Source organism: Leptonychotes weddellii, chromosome 3 (assembly GCF_054177405.1).
Source record: "Leptonychotes weddellii isolate Sample4059 chromosome 3, ASM5417740v2, whole genome shotgun sequence".
Taxonomy (NCBI): Eukaryota; Metazoa; Chordata; class Mammalia; order Carnivora; family Phocidae; genus Leptonychotes; species Leptonychotes weddellii.
In genome coordinates, this window is record NC_138371.1 from 56,816,213 (window position 1) to 56,834,169 (window position 17,957).

At 42.8% G+C, this 17,957-nt stretch overlaps 1 long non-coding RNA gene across 1 annotated transcript; it reads right to left on the reverse strand.

The window, feature by feature from the left end:
* Positions 1-5,583: 5,583 nt before the first annotated feature.
* LOC145720531 (uncharacterized) lies at positions 5,584-16,061 on the reverse strand. The gene is made up of 2 exons (XR_014143564.1): positions 14,864-16,061; positions 5,584-7,696 (listed from the first exon to the last, which is right to left on the reverse strand). It is a non-coding gene; the product is annotated as an uncharacterized LOC145720531 (long non-coding RNA).
* Positions 16,062-17,957: the final 1,896 nt, after the last annotated feature.

Consider the following 17,957-nt stretch of genomic DNA (forward strand, 5'->3'; position numbering starts at 1 on the left):
AAAAAAAAAAAAAAAGAATATGCAGATTATGTCCTGAAGGAGAAGGCATAAGCCACCCACAGAGGGTCAGCAGGTAGCTCCCTCAGCATCAGGGCTCCCACTTTGGGGAAGTGAAAACCCCAGGGTCATTTTGATGAAGCCACGGTTTCCATATACTCATATGAAGGAAGTAAAGTCATGTGATTTATTACAAATGCCAGAAACTGGGAGGTGGGGGAGTAGGGGGCACACAAGGAGCCAGGGCAAAGGCAATCTTCCGTCCCAGGTCAGGAGGGAGCAGGAGCTAGAGAGCAGGGAGCAGGGTAGCAAGCACTTAGTACTTAAAAGGTGGTGGGGGCAGAAGCCACTAACTTTTCCCAAGCTCCACTCTTAAGTGGTTATTTTAAAAGGTGCCCAGGAAGGCGCCTGAGTGGCTCAGTTGGTTAAGCGACTGCCTTCAGCTCAGGTCATGATCCTGGAGTCCTGGGATCGAGCCCCTCCTCAGGCTCCCTGCTCAGCGGGGAGTCTGCTTCTCCCTCTGACCCTCCCCCCTTTCATGTTCTCTCTGTCTCATTCTTTCTCTCTCAAATAAATAAAATCTTTAAAAAATAAAATAATAGGTGCCCAGGAAAAAGCAAAGCAGGAAGCTGGGCGGGGATCCTACGGTCACGTTCTTATCCAAATATCCAAACTCTGGCATGTACAGTACAGGATAGGGAACATAATCAATAATACTATAATTAAACTTTGTAGGGTGACAGATGGTGATTAGACTTATTGTAGGATCATTTCCTGATGTATAAAAATATCAAATCACTATGATGTACACCTGAAACTAGTAAGATATTGTATGTCAACTATACTTCAATAAAAAATAAAATTCCATCAACAAATAAATATCCGGACTCTGGGTCATACCACGACATACCTAGCAGCAACTCCAAAGAGCAGTTTTCTCATCATAGTGTCTATGGCTGCAAACATCAAAAAGAGACAATTACAATTCGGTGGGGTTTTTTTTAAAGATTTTATTTATTTATTTGACAGAGAGAGCACAAGCAGGGGGAGGGGCAGAGGGAGAGGGAGAAGCAGGCTTCCCACGGAGCAGGGAGCCCGATGCGGGGCTCAATCCCAGGACCCCGGGCTCATGACCTGAGCTGAAGGCAGACGCTTAACTGACTGAGCCACCCAGGTGACCCTATTCTGTGTCTTTTGACAAACACACCATCACCCACAAAGTAGTTTTGACCAAAAAAACCAAACCTGAATCTGACTAAGCTTCTGAATTTAAATATCAACTTGTAGAAAACACAGAGGACAGAGGAATATGCTAAATTAGACAACAGGAATGCAATCAGTACAACCCCAGCTTTGGGAAGGCAAAATAAATGATCCAGCTTCTTCAAAAAATAAATTACAAGGTGTTAAAAAAAAAAAAAAAAGAAGAGGGTGGCTCAGTTGGTTAAGCGACTGCCTTCGGCTCAGGTCATGATCCTGGAGTCCTTGGATCAAGTCCCGCGTCGGGCTCCCTGCTCGGCGGGGAGCCTGCTTCTCCCTCTGACCCTCCCCCCATCTCATGTGCTCTCTCTCTCTCTCAAATAAATAAATAAAATCTTAAAAAAAAAAAAAAGAAGAGATGGGTAGGGAACCTATAGGTTAAGAAACTTAAAGGACAAAACAAAGGCAAAACAAAAATATGTCTACATCCTACCCTCTGGAACTAGTCAATGTTACCTTACCGGAAAAGGGGTCTTTGCAGACGTAATTCCATTAAGGATTTCAAAAGAAGAAATCATCTTGGATTATCTAGGTGGCCCTAAATTGAATCACAAGTGTCCTTATAAGTCACGGAGAGGGAGATTTGACACAGACAGAAGAGGAGGAGACAGTCTGACGGGAGGCAGAGATTGGATAGTTGTGGTTGCAAGTTATGGCATGCTAACAGCCACTAGAAGCTGGAATCGAACGATTCTCCCCTGGAGACTCCGGACAGACAGCAGCCCTGCAGAACCCTGATTTTGGACTTCTGGCCTCTAGAGCTTTGAGGGAATAAATTTCTGTTGTCTTAAGGCACACAGTTTGTGATAATTTTTTAAAAATTTATTTATTTGACAGCGAAAGAGCACAAGCAAGGGAAGCAGCAGAGGGAGAGGGAGAAGCAGGCTCCCCGCCGAGCAGGGAGCCCGACGTGGGGCTCGATCCCAGGACCCTGGGATCATGACCTGAGCTGTAGGCAGATGCTTAACGACTGCCACCCAGGCGCCCCTGTGATAATTTTTTAATAGCAGCCAAAGGAAACTAATAATGCAGGTGCTAATACCAGTAGAAGAAAGAAAATACTCACCATGGTGAGGACAGAGATTATTCACGGGAGTGGGAGGCTGTGTTTGGGAGGTGCCGCTGGAGGGCCTGGCCAGTCCTCTCTCCTGACAGGGATGCCAGTTACAAGAGGGTTCGCCTTTTAATAACTCACTAAGCTGTTCATTTGTTTCACGTGGCTTTCTGTATTTGTATTGTATTTGACAGTTTACAAAAAGGTTTAAGAAATCATACATAAACCAGTGAAGCTCTGATCTCCATGTCTGCCTGTGCATAAGGTCCTGTAATCTCTTGCCTGGGAGAAGGCTTGTCTCATTTCCTCAGTGAGGAAGGTGTGAGGAGGAAAGAGCTAATGGGTAGAAGAGGGCTGCAGAAGTACATGTCTGGGAAACGAGTGCTACCTTTGTGTCCCCATCGGCATGTATACTGAAAGGTGTATTTAGCAAGGTTCAGCGTCAGGCAGGCATTGCCAAGAGTGTTCCCAGATTACATGTGCCCGGACAGTTTTATGTTGGTGAGCAGAAGTGGTAAGGTAGGGCGCCTGGGTGGCTCAGTTGGTTAAGCGACTGCCTTCGGCTCAGGTCATGATCCTGGAGTCCCGGGATCGAGTCCCGCATCAGGCTCCCTGCTCAGCAGGGAGCCTGCTTCTCCCTCTGACCCTCCCCTCTCTCATGTGCTCTCTCTCTCTCATTCTCTCTGTCTCAAATAAATAAAATCTTTAAAAAAAAAAAAAAAAAAAGAAGTGGTAAGGTATGTGGGTTTTTGAGTGGGAAAGGCAGAGAGAGAGAACAGTTGGTTCCATATCTCCCCATTAAGGTTGAAGTCCACAACTCTGGCATTTCAGATTCCCCAACAAGAACCTCTATAATAGAGGCACTTGTAGGTACACAGAGTAAGAGCCTGTGGTGTGGTTTGAATTTGAAAGGTAAAAGTTGGAATATTGGTAATCTTATGGATACAACTGGACACAGTTTACACTGATTCTTCCTAAGCCAGCCTAGAACACCCCTAAATTGCGGCTAATTGGAATCTGGAATATTCACTGATGGTTTGAGCAAGATGCTCAATACCACTCCAGGGAAGCCCCAAAGAGAATATTATGTTTTAAATCAGAGAACTAGGGGGGTGCCTGGGTGGCTCAGTCAATTAAGTGTCCAACTCTTGGTTTTGGCTGGGGTCATGACCTCGTGGTCCTGGGATCAAGCCCCACGCTGGGCTCCGCGCTGAGCGTGGAGCCTGTTTGAGATTCTCTCTCTCCTCTCCCTCTGCCCTCCCGCACTCCCTGCTTGTGCTCTCTAAAAACAAAAAAATAAAAAGAAGAGTTAACAGTTCACGACTCACAATTTCCAAATGTGTAGGTGTCCCTGGAGAGAGGGAGTTAGGGCATCAGTAGAGACAGTCTTGGCAAGAACTAGGCAGATGGAAGCCCCTAGCTACATCTCCTATCACCTAAGAAAAATGAAGCAGTATTTATAGAGTTTCAGACATTGCCAGACTAATAAAACAGCTGTTTCTGGTTGCTTTGTGTGGGAGCGGGGAGGGGGAAGGCGGGGGTACTGTCTAGGGAAGGGACTGTGTGCCCCTGGCTGACTCAGCACCTACACTGCCTCATATAAAGCACTGTCCTGTTTGCAGGCTGTATGAGGCAGCTCAGGCTGCTGCAACCAAACACCGCAGCCTGGGTGGCTCAAACAACTGAAGTGTTTACCGTTCCGGAGGCCGGAAGTCCCAGATGAGATGGGGTTCTGGTGAGAATTCTTCCTGGCCTGCAGATGCTGCGTTCTCACTGTGGCTTTGCACAGGCAGGGAAAGAGAAAGCTCTTTGGTGTCTCTTACAAGGACGCTGATCCTATCTGATCAAAGCCCCACCCTTATAACCTCAGTTAACCTTAATTACTTCCCTAAGGCCCTATCTCTACAGTCACACTGGGGATAAGGGCTTCAGCCTATGAATTTTGGGGGACACAAACATTCAGGCCGTCACACAGGCATATTATTTACATGAATGTGATAACAGAGGCTAATGTGCCTTTAAGCAAGTACTCTAGATGCTGACCCTATTTCGGTTGCAGCTCAAAACTAAAAATATGACTTGTGAGAAACTGTAACTTCATTCATTCATTCATTGAGAGAGAGAGAAAGAGGGAGTGGGGGTGAGGGACAGAGGGAGAGGGAGAGAGAGACTCTTCAGCAGGCTGCACCCCCAGCATGGAGCCCCACACGGGGCTTGATCTCACGGGGCTCCGATCATGACCTGAACTGAAATCAAGAGTCGGACGCTTAACCGACTGAGCTAACCAGGCGCCCTGAGAAACGGTAAAATTGTGGAGACCACAATTTTAATTATTTTGCAAAATAGTGCTGGCCCTCCCAAAGCAATGACTTACATTTAATTATAGTAAAATATTTTTCACTCACACTACAGTGATTTGGAACTTGGGATAATTCTGACAGAAGTGTTTATCTTACCTTCCTTGTGTGCACAGAGCAATAGCAAAACCAGAATTTTACGGAAAATAGGAGCAATACATTAAATACCTCAGGCCACAAACTATTTTCAAGATCTTTCAAGCACCTGTGGAATGCTTTTCTGTAAAAATAACCAATACCATCATCGTTCTTAAAAAAGTACACTGGAGGGGCGCCTGGGTGGCTCAGTCGGTTAAGCGTCTGCCTTCGGCTCAGGTCATGATCCCGGGGTCCTGGGACCGAGCCCCGCATCGGGCTCTATGCTTCGCGGGGAGCCTGCTTCTCCCTCTCCCTCTGTAGCTCCCCCTGCTTGTGTGCTCTCTCTCTCTCAGTCAAATAAATAAATAAAATCTTTAAAATAAATAAATAAATAAATAAAAATTAAAAAGTACACTGGATAGAAAAATGAAATACTAGGTCTTGAAAAAACTAGGAATAAGATATGACCCATGAACTCAATATTATATATACTATACATATATAATGATAAATCCTTTACATGTGACAATAGGAGTTTTACTGGGGCTGAGCAGCAGAGAATTCCCAGAGGTTGGACTTGAGTCAGGATTTTATAGGATCTCGATAAAAGCAGGGGAAGGTGATTGCAATTGTTTTCATCTATTCCATAAAACAGATCTCTAAAACACTACTGGGCATCACATTACTGGCCCAGCATTAATTGCTAAGTGTTCTTGAAAGCTATAAAATAGTCTATAATTCAATTATAGATTGAAATAATCTATAACTCAGTGGGTTTCACTAATTCTGACTACCCTTTGACTCGCTCAGGCCAAATTCAAGCAGTTTTACCACGTATACAGTGATTTACTTATTTTTATTGAAAACACAAGTATTAAAGAAAAACATTTAAATAAATTAAAAATCATTCCACATCCCCCTACGCTAACACAATGGATTTCAGTTTTGCATATTACCTTCCACATGCAAAAAGATTTTACAAAGTCACAATCATAGTGCGCATACTCTTTTATATTGTGCTTATTTGACTTACCATATCACAGACACGTCCATGTTTTTACAGTCTTCCAAATAATTATTTTAATGGCAGTATGATACTTCATTATTAGTCCACTTTCTTCTTTGACATGTAGACTATTTCCAATTTTTTGCTATTATAAATAATGCAGACATAAACATCCTCATGCATTTCCTTTTGTTTGTTTTGTTTTTATATTATTCTTTAGGTTACAAATCTAGGAGTAGAATTTATGGGGCAAAGATATGGTCATTTTTTGGGCTCTCTCTATGTGGTACCATATTGAATTCCCAAAGGGTTGTGTCTATTTAAAATGCCATCTGAAATGAATGCATTAAAGAGGTTCTTTCTAAAAAAAAAAATTAGAAGCATTAGGTAGTTTTCAACTTCCATAAAGTTAAAAATAATTACTGTCTCTTTAAGAAAATGAAGAGTGTAGATAGATGGTCTAACAGATCACTAAAACTTCAGCTAACTTAAGCAATGCTTCCCAACTTTTCTCAAGTTCTGGCACACACAGAAAGTAATACTGCAGGCACACTGGGGAACGTGGACAAAGGTGTTTCTGCCCAGAAGCTCCAGCCAGCCAGGCTACCTCTGGCTGCCCCAGGGGTTATGGGGACCCATATGTAGGCACATCTATGACCCAAAGTGCATGGGTCACGAAGCTCTAATCGAGGAGAGGTTAAGTGACTCGATTCAAGTTACAAAAATCTAGTTAGTGGCACAGCTGGGAAATGAATGCAAATTTCTTCTCCTCAATATATTTTCTATTACATCACAACGGTTCTACATGCTTTCTGGCTCTAAAATTCAATTTTGTATGCAGATATGTATTTATACTTACGAATAAAGAGGATTTTTCTAACATGCTTGAACTAAAGACACCTAAACTAGCAATTTACATCAAGGCTGAAAATTAAAAATAGCTCTTAGCATTAGCAAGTATTTAACTATTTTCTCTGCCATTTTTCAGATTTGCCATTCTTTTAAATTTAGTTTGCAAGCCCTGAACAGTAATCATCTTTTGCACAGTATCTCGTATACCTCAGGCAGTCGGTAAATGAAGAACAACAATAAATTATACACACTACAAAGAAAAAAAGACAAAGTCAGTCCACATTCTAAATACATCTAACTGTGAAAAAAAAAAAAGCTGTTTTAAAGTGTTGATTTTGTAGAGGTAGAGAAGATTCCCTCCTTAAATTTCAAATTCCTTGCTAGCTAAGTGGAACCTTAATATACACTATACATTACAGCGTCAGAAGAGACATTTCACTCCACAGAATGATTCTGACCTGCACCCAGTGTTGATGCTACCAGGAGAAAAATTCACTACAAAGATATTTTACTTTTTACCAAGTGTCCAACATTCCATATTACCTTTGAAAAGCAGAGGTTATAAGGTGTTAACCCTACTGATTCAACTGTAAATACACATAGGATTTTTCTTGACCATTAATCACTGCGTTAAGGGAAGAGTGGGGGTTAGGCCTGGGAATTCACCCATTATGTGCCAGTCTACAACGATAAGTAAGGGACTCCAAATCCCGAATTCTCTCTCTCTTTTCTTTTACTACACCCCGCAACAGTGATTACTGGGTCATTTCTATGGATTCAGTCAGATATTATACACACAAACACACCCATGGGACCGCATGGCGCTTGGAAGATTGCCCACTATTTCCCACTTATTAAGATCTGGATCATATTTCTCAATGCTCTGAAGATATGTTCCCTTTGAGTAGGAGTATCCTCCAGTGACATAAATACATCCATTCATGATGACGGCACCACACTCCATCCTCCTTTCCATCATAGGAGCTATTTCTCTCCATTCATTTTGTTCAGGGTCATAGCATTCCGTGATTGTAGTTTGTCCACCAACTAGATAGAGCTTATTTTCAAATGGGACTGAACACAATCCATATTCTATTAAAAAGAAAAAAGCAAATTTTTATTAGGATAACAAACAAAAGAGATACCTTAGGTTGGTGATGTAATAATCCCTTACAATGTAGTATGCAAAAATAGAGTCTTCTCGACATTTTGATTCCTCTACCACAATACTGAATCTTAAAATCCATCCCCTATCACCTCTCCCTGCCATTCTCCTTGGGTAATCCTTCATCCGGCTTTGCAGGATGCCAGGGAGGAACTCATCCTCAGACCACTACCCTTCTGGGAAGTCCCCAGCACAGACACCTTTTATTCTACACCTCTGTGTACAAGTTGTGGAGACCCTCTGACATTCTGACATGAAGGCGTCTGAGGGAACGGGTGTAGGTTCCTTCAGGTCCTAGTAGCCACCCCCTACAACTAGGGGCAGGCGATCTGTAGCATCTGTCGCCCCAGGGGCCAGAAGGATGACCTGGCTCACCTCGCTCACACTGCTGCTCAAGTTAAGGAGTTAGTGAAACACACAACCAGATTAGTGGGGAACTAGAGTCTACCATCCTAAGAGACTAAAAGAAGCTCAAAGGCAGACAGCTGCTGTGTGAGGTCTGGGTCCCGGGCTGAGGGGGTGGGGGTGGGCAGCCTTCTGGGCTGTTTTAATTTTTCCCATGTTATGTATCCCCCCCCATCCACACACAAACCTGCTGGTTCTTCAGGGCACCCGGCTCTTTCACAACCTCACTTCCTCTCCCTTCCCAGGACTGTCACTAGGGCGAGGCAGGCGGGGTGCCCACGGTGCTCTCATTCTCTGAGGGAGTCTGATTCTGTGCCTCTGGCGTCTCTCTGGCCTCACCCTGGTCCCCACCATGCTTCTTCCACATCCCCATTTCCAGCACCACTACTAGCCTGTGAGTTCATTCTCTGGGAATATCAACCATAGGATTACACTTAAATACGTCTAGCTGCAGGCCTGAAGGAAGAGCAGGACTTTTCAGGGGCCCTAATGTTACGGCAAATAAATGAAGACTCAGCTTGCCATTGGTGAGGGGTTCCTTCTGCCTAGAAACTCTTCTTTTCCCAGGACTTTGCACAGCCGCCTCCTTATCATCCAGGTCTCATCTTACGGTCATCTCCTCAGAGAGCCCTCCCCTGAGCACCCAGCCTGATGTGGCCAGCCAGGCATCCCCAGCACAGCACCCTGTTTTCATGTGCTCCACAGCACTTCTCACTGTCTGATGTTTCTTGGTTACTGTCCCTCTCCCCTCTAACAGTGTAGCAACTGCGTCCCGCCCACTACTCCATTCCTACTGGGGAATGGCAAGTGTCTGGAACCTCGTAAGGACTCAATAAAAAGTTTGTTGGATCAATGAATGAATTGGACCTTGTACCTTCTGTACCCAATGTGCACTCCCATTACTTTGTGGAAAAAAACCTTATAAACCCCCCTTTAGAAAGAGAGAATGTGTAATCAAAAATGTGATTTCCCCTTTAAGAATGCAAGCACATTCTTATCAGTAAAGTTCTTGCTATCTAGGTTTCAAAGGCGAAGGAAAAATCTCAGAAGATGGGCATTTTTGCTTTGAGTCCACATACTGTTGTTCTCAAGAATCTGACAGCCAGGAAAATAAGAATTTTTCCACCTCTGAATCTTTCCACCTCTGAAAACCCCATTTATTTTACCTGAGTTTACATGCAGAATTTTTATAGAATTTATTTGGTTCAGTACTTGTGAAACTTTATATAAATTATATGAATCATTCTATCAAATGGTTGTGAAAATTAATGATTCAGAAATTTTATCAGTTGGTGTAAGTGATTCAATAATGAGTTCACTAGGCTTTTCTTAAAAGTTTAAAAAAATCCTCAATTTGTGGTTCTCATGTTAAGAAAAATATCTCAATCTTCCTATAGCAGGAAAAATGTTTAAAATAAGGCGATTCCTGATAGTTTTTTTTTCCTGTTGCCCAAATACAACATAACCTTCTATTATTGTTGATGGAAAGTTTTTCTTCCACAGCTATAACTGCCTTTTTCCTGTTGGTCACTCTACGAAGCTACTGAGCCTAAGGGACTGTGCCTTGTTTATTGAGCTCCTAGCACTATACATCACATGTGGGAAAGGTTCAGCAAACCTCTGTTGGACAAATGAAGGAATGAACAATTTCAACCTAAGTACAAGAATGGCACCATCTGTCAATGCTCAAAAAGTTTACACACAAATATTCACTATAAATACACAGCAGTCTGTATTCATTGTTGCATGAGTGATAGGAATAAAGCCATGCAGGGATTCAGAGACAACCACAGTATTTTCAGGTATTCAATATCCATTGAAATGATTTAGACTTATTTTTTTTTAAAGATTTTTATTTATTTATTTGACAGAGAGAGAGACAGTGTGAGAGGGAACACAAGCAGGGGGAGGGAGAGGGAGAAGCAGGCTTCCCGCTGAGCAGGGAGCCCAATGTGGGACCCTGGGAGCATGACCTGAGCTGAAGGCAGATGCTTAACGAATGAGCCACCCAGGCGCCCCATGATTTAGACTTTGTCCTAAGATTATTCTCACTGAAAAGACCTAAAGCTTATCTAATCTAACTTTTTTACTAGCAAGTAAGACCCCAGAGCTTAAGCCGCTGCCCAAGATTAGCCATGTGAATAAATGGCGGAACCGGGAAAGAACTCTCTTCCCACTTCACATAGCTCTCCATGGGTTTTTCCCCTTTATCACTTCCTGCTTCTTCCCTGTTCTTCCCACGCTCTTCCTTTCCAGCTCATCCCTTAACTAGTGCTGTTTCCCAAGACTCTGTGCATAGCTGTACTCTTAGTCCTACCCTCCCAAGGCATCTCAACCAACTCCACACCCACAGTCATCACCTCCAAGCAAATGACACCCAGATCTCTAAATTCAACCACACTCTTCCTCCTAAGCTGCAGACCCACATTTCCCATTGCTTGCTGGACATCTCTTCTGGGTGAGTCCTCCACAGTTAACTATAAAACTGAGCTCCAACTCAGCTCCTCTTTTCCCTTCCCACCAGCTTGTCCTTCAACTCTCCCCATGTTGAATCCATAACATTCCTCACATCTAGCCGTTTTCACCTCCTACCACTTCAGGCTTTCAGCATTTCTCACCTGGTGTATTACCACAGTTATAATGGATTTCCTTGCTGTCTTCCTCCTAATCTATTCTAAAAGGCTCTAAAACCTTTGGTAGTTCTCCATTTTTAAAGTTTTCCTGACTGCCATTCAAAGCCCTCCATGAAATGCTCCTCAACTGAACTCTCCCATCCAATCTCTCATTCTACCCTGTACCATCTCATCATATACATGCACTCAGGACCCAAATAAACCTGGAACTTGCCTTTCTACCTCCCATCACTGGCTAACTTTCTGCCAGAAAACCCTTCTTCAAAACATACCTTAATTGTAGCCATTCTTTAAGGCCTAAATCATAACAACACACTCTTGGAAGCCTTCTAAGATTTCCAGATTTCCCTTAAATTAGACTCGAGCTCTTTCTACCCTCAATTTCAAGAGCACTTACTTGTATTACTGCCTTGTATTCCTGTTACGTATGTGTATTTGCTACTAGATTCTGGGTTCCTGTAGCAGTAGAGATTAGCTCTTAATCATCTTTGTGTCTTACACAATAACTAGAATGGTATCTTTCCCAAGGTAAGGTCTCAATAAGTGTTATCTTGAATTTAATGGAATTAGAGTCCCTGGTTTTTAACTATCCCAAACTACCACTCTTAAAGGCATTGAGAAAAAAAGATAACATTTATATTACCTTTGAAAAATAACAGTAGTCATGATTTCTTTGTAGTCTAAGCCATGTATCTGTAAGGGAGACTCAAGACTGGCACTTTACAGTCCTCAGGAGGTGCTCCTACAATGCAGAAGCAGCATACTTGCTACAGTTCACAAGATGCAGATCAAGGGCTAAGGAGCTAACCGACCAGCTGAATGAAGCAGGCCAGGGGTAGGAGAAGCAGAAGCAAGGGCACAGGCCCCCAGGTCTGTGCCGGGATGAGAATGGAAGAGACTAGTGAAACGGAGCACGCAAGCGCCATTTAAAAGGGAATAGCCGCTACGGGGCTCCAGTGATCGCTGCCAGAAAGGAATGTGGTCCAAGGTTGCTACAATTGTTCTAAAGGCCAGAAATCATGATTTTTCTTTGAAATCTCCTGAATTTTAAATACTGGTAACAAGCCAGTTAAAAATATCTTAGGGGCACCTGGGTGGCTCAGTCATTAAGCGTCTGCCTTCGGCTCAGGTCATGATCCCAGGGTCCTGGGATGGAGCCTCCTCCACTGAAAGCCAAAAAGAACAGACCATGCAGGGTGCCAATTTGCTACCTTTGTTTCTTGCTTTATGTCAGGAAAAAGTCCACTGGAAAGCAAAAGTTGACAAACATTATATGTTCCCATTGATTTATACTCGAATTTAATATTTATTTCTGATTGATTTTTCAGTTGGCCATGGATTTTCATGCTTTGGCTTACATCTCATTGCCTTTTAGACTCCCTTTCAAGCAGTGAACAAGCTACATGCAACTTAAATATGTTACAAGATGTTTATTTTTAAAGGAACCCTTATATGAAATATATATTAAATTTGTAATGTAAATAACTGCCCTCTGATTTGTTAATCTTTTCATATATTGGGTTTTCTTTGTAAAGATGTCAAAGTCATATCTAACTGATAAGGTTAACAGGAGGATCAAATGAGATAGCAGTGCAGTTGTTAAAAACATGGCCTCCTTGCTGGATTGCCTGGATTTGAGCTTCACCTCTAAAGAGCACTAGCTAGCTGATCTCGGGCAATTTATTTACCGTCTCTTTGCCCCAGTGACCTGTAAAATGAGGTAATAGTAGTACCTAGCTCACAGGATTGCTGTGAGGTTTAAATAGATTAAGACATGTAGAATTACTGGAATAGTTAGTGCCCAGCTCATATTCACTAAATAAATGTTAGCTATTGCTTAATATGAGCTGGTATTATTACTTTCCATTATAACTTCATTGGTCAGAACAGAAAATGGCGGGGAGTCTGGGCTAATACATCTGGGCTCCGAGGAGATAGAAGGCTACCTGTTCCATGATGTCTTCAGAGCCAGGACAGCCTGTGACTGAAGTCACTTGTTAGGCAAAGCCCATGGCATATGGAGATGGAGCACCAGGTGTGGGGTGCTTCCCCTGAACTGCAAGACGAAATGTATGTGGCCTGGATGGATACAGCTGCATGGTCACGAGCAGGACAGCCCCGCTCCCTTAAGGAGAGGGGGCTGCTGAGCGGCCACAGCACAGATTATACAATCAGGCTGCCGAAATGAATCCTGGTCTACCACTTCCAAACCGTGTGAACTTATCCTTTCTTGCCTCCATTTCTAAATATGTAAAATGGGGGTAAATCATACCTATTCACAAGGTTGTAGACAGAATTTAAGGTAATATTACATGTAAAGTCCTTAGTCAGTACCTGACCTACAGAAAGTGTTCAAGAAGGTTAACTGTTACTTATTATCACTCTCAGATTGTTCAAGCTTGTGAATTCCAATTATGCTCACCAGTGACTCACACAGAAAGAAGCCTAATGCTATATGGAAAATGATTCAAAGTAGTATAGTGATATGGTGATATAAATCTTTCCTAATGACAAATCTTAAACACGTGTCATAACCGTAACAAGCTATGGCTCATACTTCCCTCGGAGCTCTTCACAAAGGGACAAGTCAAAGAACAAAGGCACAGAGGGCAGAAGGCCGGCCATTCCTTGTGACCACATGTCCCCTTCGTGATTGTTAAAGTAAGGCTAACACAGGGTTCTGCCTATCACAAGATTGAGTGCTTAATAGTGTTTGAAACCCAGAAAGAACATGCTTTTAAAAGAAGAAACCATCTCCTGTTGAACTCAATCAATGGGCACTCCTCCCAACCTTTTGACAGACTAGTATTTTTTTTTTTTGGCAGTTTGGTGACTTTTTAAAAAATTAAAATTCAATTAGCAAACATGTAATACATCATCAGTTTCAGATGTAGTGTTCAATGATTTACCAGTTGCGTATAACACCCAGTGCTCATCACCTCACGTGCCCTCCTTAATGCCCATCACCCAGTTACCCCCATCCCACCACCCGTCTCCCCTCCAGCAATCCTTAGTTTGTTTCCTATAGTTAAGAGTCTCTCCTGGTTTTTCTCCATCTCTGATGACTTCCCATTCAATTTTTCCTCCCTTCCCCTATGGTCCTCTGCGCTGTTTCTTATATTCCACATATGAGTGAAACCATATGCTATCTTTCTCTGATTGACTTATTTAGCTCAGCATAATACCAGTTCCATCCATGTCGATGTAAATGGTAAGTATCCATCCCTTCTGATGGCTGAGTAATATTCCACTGTATACACACACCACATCTTCTGTATCCATTCCTCTGTGGATGGACATCTTGGCTCTTTCCACAGTTTGGCTATTGTGGATATTGCTGCTATAAACATCGGGGTGCACGTACCCCTTCGGATCGCTACATTTGTATCTTTGGGGTAAATACCCAGTAGTGCATTGCTGGGTCGTATGGTAGCTCTATTTTCAACTTTTTGAGGACCCTCCATACTGTTTTCCAGAGTGGCTGCACCAGCTGGCATTCCCACCAACAGTGTAGGTTTCTTTCTCCACATCCTCGCCAACATCTGTCATTTCCTGACTTGTTAATTTTAGCCATTCTGACTGGTGTGAGGTGGTATCTCATTGAGGTTTTGATTTGGATTTCCCTGATGCCGAGCGATGTTGAGCACTTTTTCATGTGTCTATTGGCCATTTGTATCAGACTAGTACTTCTTAACTGTCTATAAGACTTGTGTTTTATATAATGTATATACATGAAAGAAAGTACACAACAGAGGAATAAGAAACACAACAAAAGAATCTAGGTGAAAAAATTTTAAAAAGAAACTACCATTTTTAACCACACAGGCTTAAAATGTGTCCCGTAAAGACATCAGGGAAAGTACTTGTAGATGTGATCTAATCAGAATAGCTTGTGATTATTGTTAGATGGGCATATGAGTATTTTGAGCCTTCTAATTACACCCAGGGGTAGTCTGCTATAAATCTAGCATTTTCTTTTTCCAGGCCATTTTTAGCGGTCTGTCATACTGCTAAGCTGTATTACAACATGTGCTATCTGGAAGAGTATTTAATTACCTGGATGTGGACTGGAGGTGATGAGGCTCCATTCATTGATATCTGAGTTGTAGCTCTGGACTTTGTCGTAGGTACAGCTCCCTCTGTAACCGCAGTGGCCGCCGATGACATAGATAACTTCGTGTAAGACGCAGGCAGTTGCGTTTCCCACGCCTGTGTGTTAATTAAAATCATGTCCTCAGATTGATCTATCGTTGTGTTTTACAATGAATATTGGGCTAAGTTTATTATTGTTTCTGTTATTATTGACAGCAGACGCCAGGCCCTGTGCTAGGCACTATGAGGGATGGAAGAATTAACAAGAAAGGCTCCTTGCGCTCTTTTAAGAGAGGGTGAGACACTTACCAAGTAATTAGAGCACAGAGTACGGAACCACTGTGAACGTTCAGAGCAAGGTGACATTGCTTAGAGCAGGGAAATCATGGCCGGAGGTGGCAGAATTCAACCTGGGTCTGGGCAGGTAGGACTTTGGCAGGTAGAGGGGAGAGGAAGCCATCCTACATGGAGGAAAAGGCGAGTGCAAAGGCTCAGCAGGCAAAGGGGAGCAGCCCCGTTTGATGCCAGCACGTGCAAGGTTAGGTAGCCCAGCTCGAGTTGTTGGATGGGAACGGAAGCTGATGCAGTAAGTTGGGAGCCACATCGCAAAGGATCCTGGCACCCAACTACGAAACGTAGATTTCATTCAGCAAGATTTTAAAGATTTTTAAACAGAGAAGGGAGAGAAAAGCAGAAGGACAAAGAGTCAGAAAGATCCAGATATTGGCCCAGGTACAAAGTATTGAGGGCCCGATTTAGAAGGGGCTTTGGGTGTGGAGGGAAGGGCATGGAGGCAAGAGACACAGGTAAACACATAAGGCTTGACGACTGTGTCAGAAACAAGCAAAACTGATGGTGAGGCCCTAAGCTTGGAAAATCGGGAAATGCTGATGCTCCAGGAATATGGGGAGGAAAAGATGAGTAAAGAGAAAGAATAAAAGAAATAAGATGAGAGAAGAGAGGAAGTTAAGATGAGGCTCGTTTTAGTCGAATACATCGGTTTAGTCTTTCAGCCAGCTCTTAGGTACCACTGGTACATGCTGGGTGCAGCTCAATCTCCTTGTGCATATCTACTCCAACGTAAATGTGAGTTTATAAGCAGGGCAGTTATGGTGAGGGAGAAAAAAAAAAGTCAGGAGCTCCTAAACAGCCAAGTATTTATTTCTTCTCTGTACATCCCAAAACCAAAAAAGGAAATGAATTTGAAATTTGACTCTACCCAATTTAAGTTCTGATTACCAGGGAAGCTGCTAGTTCACTTCAGGACTACAAAATAAAACCAACTGGGAAAAGTAATGTTACCCTTGCAACAGAAAAATGAGAAACTTAAAGCTCAAAACCAGCACTGGCCAAAGCTGGGTATGACCGACACAGGGTTACCCTTCCCAAGGACGATTACGTATAACCAGGAATCAAACTTCAAGGTGAAAGTAGAACTAAAACTTTGGAATTTCAGACACAGCTGGTGTCCGTGGGGGAGGTACTTCAGTGTATGAGGGTCTCCCATTCCACTCAAGGTGAAGGCAGGAACACATGTGGCCCTCTTTAACTTTGGAACCACCATGGAAGCATTTCTTTTCAGCAAGCGTGTTTCAGATATGATTTTTAAAAACAGCAATAAAGTAATAAACTTTCATCTTCATGGAAATATGCTCTTAACTATGAAACTATGACAACTGTTATCTCATCATTAAGAAAGAGGGGCAGAAATGTATCCAGGTTGACAACAGCTGCTACAGTATTTGAACCTTCCTTGTTTCTGTAATAGGAAAGGAGTCAGGAGGACATTGAGGACCACCCTGGGGAGGAGACCAGGAAGGGGGTCAAGCTCAGGCAGAGTCCAAAACCAGAACAGCAACAGCAGTGGGCTCTAAGCCCCCTTGTACCCCTCTACCAACTACTACTGAACCTTTGGGCATGCAGGAGGGCGGACATGACTTAATATGAAAGATATTTTTGCTCTGTCAAAGTTGACATGTTCTTTTATAACGATCTTCGTTATGACAATAATGAACAATGAATAATGACAATAATACCTACAACAACAATTCCTAACGCTTACTGAGTGCTTACTCTGCTCCAGACACTGTTCTACACACCTCACATGCATAAATTCACTTAATCCTCTCAAAACCCTGAGCTACATAATATTGTCACCCCATTGTATAGACCATAAAATCGGGGCCCAGGGAGATCAAACAATTTGCCCACACACACCAACAAGGAAATGGGAAGGCGGGATTTGGACCCAAGCAGTCTGGCTTTAGGAGCAATGGTGCCTCATCACAAGACTGGTCCGCCTCTTGGGCTTCCTGCTTGTCGTCCGACGATCACACCAGGTCAGATTCCCAGACCAGGTCAGATTCCCACACCCTCACTAGTATTAAAACAGAAACAAAGGCCTGGGAAGGAACACTGGGGATAAAATGACACAAATTTAGAAACAACCTACCAGTTGCTTTTGTGCAACTGCCCAGCACAAATGAATAAATGTAATTAAGTAAGATTTCAGTTTAACTTTTTTTTGCCAGTGGGAGGGAAGGAGAGCAAGGCTAATCCAGCACTGAACACAGCAGAAAATACAGTGTTTATCAGACAGACATTGAAACCCAACAGTGTGCCTGGCTGTGTGGGCCACATGAGGGAGGGGAGGGGGTCTGCCCCTATCTTTTACCCTTGGAACCAAGACTTGAATCACAAAAAGCAGAGGCGATCTGTCTCTAGTTTTTGAGAGAATGTAATTTGTTATACTCTACAGGGACCGAAACGTTCAAGGGTTTAATGAAAGACCTTTGAAAAGAGAGATGATCAGATAATGCGAGGGAAAAAGCTGAATATTTAAAAGCAGAACTGAAAAGGGTTCAATTTCAAGAGCAAGCAAAAATGAATAATTGCATATGAACTAATAAAACCACCCGACCTTCTCTTTTCGTTTAGTCTTTGACTTAAATATAAATTCTTTTTTTTTTAAAGATTTTATTTATTTATTTGAGAGAGAGAGAATGAGAGACAGAGAGCACGAGAGGGAAGAGGGCAGAGGGAGAAGCAGACTCCCTGC